This window comes from Anopheles arabiensis, chromosome 2, assembly GCF_016920715.1.
Source record: "Anopheles arabiensis isolate DONGOLA chromosome 2, AaraD3, whole genome shotgun sequence".
Lineage (NCBI taxonomy): Eukaryota > Metazoa > Arthropoda > Insecta > Diptera > Culicidae > Anopheles > Anopheles arabiensis.
Window position 1 is genome coordinate 58,836,833 of NC_053517.1, and position 5,488 is coordinate 58,842,320.

General features: G+C 44.4%; 2 long non-coding RNA genes across 4 annotated transcripts; both read left to right on the plus strand.

Annotated features, from left to right (window-relative positions):
* Positions 1–1,759: 1,759 nt before the first annotated feature.
* LOC120901189 lies at positions 1,760–2,468 on the plus strand. 2 transcript variants are annotated; one of them, XR_005739276.1, is made up of 3 exons: positions 1,760–1,902; positions 1,968–2,071; positions 2,158–2,468. It is a non-coding gene; the product is annotated as an uncharacterized LOC120901189 (long non-coding RNA). The 2 variants fall into 2 exon arrangements; XR_005739277.1 differs by having other exon boundaries at positions 1,974–2,071.
* Positions 2,469–2,916: 448 nt separating this feature from the next.
* Positions 2,917–3,591, plus strand: LOC120901218. Of its 2 annotated transcripts, none has more exons than XR_005739282.1 (3): positions 2,917–3,073; positions 3,134–3,237; positions 3,316–3,591. It is a non-coding gene; the product is annotated as an uncharacterized LOC120901218 (long non-coding RNA). The 2 variants fall into 2 exon arrangements; XR_005739281.1 differs by having other exon boundaries at positions 3,140–3,237.
* The last annotated feature ends 1,897 nt before the right edge of the window (positions 3,592–5,488 follow it).

Consider the following 5,488-nt stretch of genomic DNA (forward strand, 5'->3'; position numbering starts at 1 on the left):
TCCAATTTCAATTAAAAACACATAACCACTGCACATAAGGTAGGAAGATAGATGAGAGGAGGAGGAGGAGGAGGAGGAGGAGGAGGGGCTATAAACACGTACGTAAATAAAAGGGGGCAGGGCGCGCGTGTGAGCGAAACGCGGCAGCAAACGAGAGAATTTTTTCTTTCTCTTTTGTAACATTTCGGCTAAACACCCGAGCTTAACTTCGGTAGGAACTGCCTATCAAAGTTGGTACACCTTCGGTAGAGAACTTCTATCGAAGCTATATCGAAGCAAATTTACTTCGAAAGAGCACGGTTTGGTTGGTTGGGAACAGTCAAAAGCCGAAGATTTTATATTGACCTTTCACTTTTTCTATCTGTCTCTCGCTCTAATTTGAGCGATTTTCCCCTGATGAGTGTCCCCGAGCCTCCTCGTGTGGTTGTTGTTGTTGGAAGTTGAAGCCGAAACCCCCTCGTGCGCTGCCAAAATCAGCGAAGAACGAAATCGAGTGGCCCAAGCGAAAAAATGATGAACGAGTGTGCTGTGAGAATAACACACACGCACGCACAAGGCGACACCCGAAATCTGGTGCGATACCGGCTTTCAGTGGAGCAAGTACACACATGCACACATTTGACCATACCAGCGCTCTGTTCTAGTGCAGGTAGTTTTCTGCAGTCCACGGTGATACTACACACAGCCACGCACTTGGCGATACACGCTGTGTGGTGCGGTGCGGTCGACGTTCAGAATTCAGTGGTGCAAATACACACATGCACACACTTGGCGACACACGCTCTGCTGTGCGGTGAGGTTTGTGTTCTGTGTCCAGTGGTGCAAATATAGACACACACGTACTTGGCTACACACGCAGTACGGCGCGGTTGGCTTGGCAGAAGCGCATACACACATTCACGCAGTAGGCTTCACTTTCAGTCCAGTGAGGTTGGTGCTCGTGTGGTGTTTCAGCGCTTGGCGGATAAACCCCGTAAAAAATGGAGTTTTGTTTGATTTGAGGTAAGTAAAAGTGATTAAAATTATCAACCAACATCCCCCCTTCTAATTAATATCATTTTTCTTCCATTTCATGTGTGTTTCACGGCGAACGGAGACATCAAAAACCTGTGGCTGTGTCGTAGTGTTGGAGCAGTGGCCCGTACAGTGCAGCGAGAAAAACCAGGAGCAACAGCGATGAGGAGCAGAAAGTGCTGTGCTGAATTTGTTTTTTTTTTCACTGTGCGAGTGTAAAAAGTTTTTTTTTTTTAAATTATGTGCGTTGATTTAGAATTCTTTAGAAGAATTTAGAATTTAGAATTTAGAAGTGCAGTGATTGTTGTGCAAGTGTTGTGTTTTTTTTTGTATTCTATGTTGGTTCGATATTCAATAAATCGAATTACGATAGTATAATGGTGTGCACTGTATCATTTCGGAAAGAAATCCTGGCAAAAAGGGGGAGGGGACTAATTAAACGAAGGTTCGTGCAGACCCCCCCCAAGTAGCAGAGCCGAAGTTGTTGAGAGGTTTTTCTGTGTGCCAAAGCGAGATGCCCTGTCTTCTCTCTCTAGATTTTGGACAGCAAACCGCTGCGCGTGTAGAGGTGTGTGCGTGTGACGAAAAACGATGGATGAAAAACGCGAGGAGCGGGGTCCGAAGTCTTTCATTGGTCACACACACATGCATCTACCGTTGGATTGCGCTACACCGAGTCTACCCATCTCTCTCGATCTACCATGATGTTTTCTGCTATCCCGCTCATCCGGGAGTTAGGCATCCTCAGTCTGTCCAGAACTTTCGTTGTGGAAGGATGTACTGAAGTGATGTGCGATTTCTTGTGTCCCCTACTTTCGTTGTTTACATTTTGCGCAGTGTTGCTTCTTCTTCCATTGTGGAATGATTTATCTTAGCTAACTTGTTGAGGTAAGTTTCTTGATCTCATATGTGCTTCAATGTACTAATTCAACTAATGCTTATCGTCTTCAAAGTTACAGGTGCATGCGCCATTCATCAACGCCTACCTGTTGGCATCATCAACAATCTTCAAAGTGGGTGACGGAAAGAAATTGTTTTCCAGTTTTAAAATATTAAGGTAAGTGTTGCTCTCATCATATACGTAAAACTATCCAAAGTAATACGTACTACATGCATTAATTATTGGTTCATTTTTATTGACAGCGTTCAGCACAACTCAGCCACAAAACAACGCACTGGATTGCGCTAAGAACCTGTCGAAACGCGCGCAGCCCCCGGGAGCGGTAGGAGAAAGGAAGAACGAGAGGAGGAAAAACTAAAGCCAGCGCGCAGCTCTGATGGTACCCCGGACGCGGTAAGAAGAAAAAAGATCGAGAGGAGGAAGAACGGTAAATTTGGAAGGGGGAGACCGTTCTGCCGTCTCCACAGTGTGAGTATGCCAAAGCACGTGTTGGAAGGGAGAGAAAAAGTGTGGAATAAACCGCATGCGAATGTGTGCATACAGCAAAAATAAACATGTGTGCCTCATCATTTCTATAAGCAATCCGAAAAGGGGGTGGAGCAAACACATTGGTATGCGTGAGATGCAGAAGAAATCGGAGCGTTATAGTATGTATGAACGCGATCGTTCGGGTCGAATGTGTCTATGTGTGCGTGAAACCACATTTACACTTCTACTGCAAGTGGGTACGTAACCCAAGTAGCAGAGCCGAAGTTGTTGAGAGGTTTTTCTGTGAGCCAAAGCGAGAGGCCCTGTCTTCTCTCTCTAGATTTTGGACGGCAAACCGCCGCCCGTGCAGAGGTGTGTGCGTGTGACGAAAAATTATGGATGAAATACGGGGGAAGCGGGGTCTGAAGTTTTTCGTTCGTCACACACACATGCATTTACCAGCGGATATCGCTGGACCGAGTCTACCCATCTCTCTCGATCCACCATGATTTTTCTGCTATTGCGCTCATCCGGGTGTTAGGAATCCTCAGTCTGTCCAGAACTTTCGTTGTGGAAGGATGTACTGAAGTGAGGTGCGATTTCTTGTGCGACGTACTTTGCTCATTTACGTTTTGTGCCGTGTTCCTTCTTCCTCAGTTATGGAATGATTTATCCTAGCAAATTGTTGAGGTAAGTTTCTGGCTGTGTGCTTGTGCAGGTACATTCAACTAACCCTTGGCGTCTAAAAAGTTACAGGTGTGTGCGCTATTTATCATCGACTACCTGCTAGCCTCGTCAACAATCTTCAAAGTGAGCGACGGAAAGAAAACGTTTTCCAGTTTTAAAATATTAAGGTAAGTTTTGATCTAATCCTCTGCGCTAAACTCTCCATAGTAACACATACTACATACATTCATTATTGCTTCATTCAGCCCCCGGTGAGGACGTCATTACTTAACAGAAGCCGGTTCAACACGCGCAGCTCCTGTTCATGACGTCATCACGAAACTGAAGCCAGCTGAACACGTGCAGCACGGATGGTACCCCGAGCGCGGTAGGAGGAAGGAAGAACGAGAGGAGGAAGAACGGTAAATTTGGAAGGGGGTAAGCGTTCTGCCGTCTACACAGCGGGAGTATCCCAAAACACATGTGGTAAGGGAGAGGGATATTATTCAATAAACAGCATGCGAATGTGTGCATAAAGCAAATGTGAACAGCCTCATCATTTCTATAAGCAATCCGAAAAAGGGGGTGGAGCAAATACATTGGTATGCGTGAGCGGCTGAAGAAACCAGAACGTTTAGATGTGTGCGTGACGGATGGTTCGGGCGCCTGTGGCGAAGCTCTCGACAAGCCTGCAAACGAGAGCTTTGTGGAGAGCTTTGTAGGGAGCTCAGATTACACAGGCCGCCGTCGGTTTTTGCGTCCTTGGGAACTCAAGTTCTTTTTAAAGCGCGTATTCAAGCGATCTCTGAGTGCTGGTGCCCGGTGGGTAGCCAGTCGGAGCCGAACTGTTTGCGCAGGTTGGCTCACTTATCGCATTTCGCCCTAAAACGCCTCCATAACAAGTTCTGAGAATTTTATCATGCCTTCCTTTTCTCTCCAACGGCAAATTTGTCGAGCAGCTCGTCGAGCTACCCGTCCCTGGCTCCGCCTCATACCCCTCGCCTGAGCGCGCTGCCGAAGGTTTGGATGTGTTGGTGCGTCAGACGGCCAATCGCTGTCAGCCGTCGTCCGTGCTTTTTCCCTCCATAGCGCTATCTCTTTCTCGCGTGTGGTCAATGCTCATGAGTTGCTGTGGCACTTAAAAAACCGTTAACAAACATTGCGGCGATGAAGTTGCATTTTCACAAATCAAACCAAAAAAGCGCAATGAGTTCAAACACTGCAATATAAAAATAACTAAGGAATCGCTAGCTAACGCTGGAGGGTTTGCTGTGCAACGCGCTGAACCCTAATTCACTCTAACACGTTCAGCCCGGCGCTGATTTTCATCAACATTCCGTTCCGCCGGCATCTAGAACGCAAGCTGATTGTGAAACCGGCATCCTTCCCCCTGCCTGCAGCGTATGGATCGGGCAGGAGGCAGTGTGGCAGTATGCAAGTTGTCCGCTGGATAGGAGCGATCCCGCGGCACCTCATTACTCACATCTGCATGCCCGTCGTGGGTTCAAACCGCGTATGAACCGTCCGCCGTAGCAAGAGCTGACTATCCGGCTACGTGGTACTCAAGTCCTGAAAAGGCCGGTATGATCGCGTAGGCCATAATGACAATAATAATAATAATAATAATAATAATAATAATAATAATAATAATAATAATAATAATAATAATAATAATAATAATAATAATAATAATAATACTAATAATAATAATAATAATAATAATAATAATAATAATGATAATAATGATAATAATAATAATAATAATAATAATAATAATAATAATAATAATAATAATAATAATAATAATAATAGTGAGAAGAAGAAGAAGAACTTAGCATAACAGTCCACACCCGGGGAAGAGTTTGTCTTGACTTTGTTGCTGTCGGGTGTCCCGCGGTGGTGCGACAAATCAACGGAATGCAATCGACCAAAACATGAACCTATCGATCCGAACTCATTCCAAGGCATTGCCGGTCAATCGGCGTCATGATAACGACTACAAACTAGTGATGAGAATAGTTCCGAAAATTAAGGAACGGAACGAACCTGCCAATCTGGAGAAAAAGAACGGAACGCAGGTTCAAGGGAACGCAGGATGACCTGCCATGGTTACGCTTTTTTCAGTTGCTCACTTTATATATGGTTAACTTGAAAGTATTCATTGAATATTGTGTATTATATTTTTTGTGCAGTAATCACTCAGTTTCAATTAAAACAAAGCTAAATAATAGTTTACTGAATGTGTAAAACTATTCTTCTACTAAAATATAAACGTTTAACTTAGGTAGCTCGCTATACAGTTCCTTTTTCATTAAAAGGTTAGGATATTTTGTTGTTCTTGTTTTTACTAAAATTAATCATTATTCCCTTTTTATACCTCTAAATAAAGAAGTAGATCAGAAATTTGTTGCAACACATGTGAAATTTTGATGCCAAATC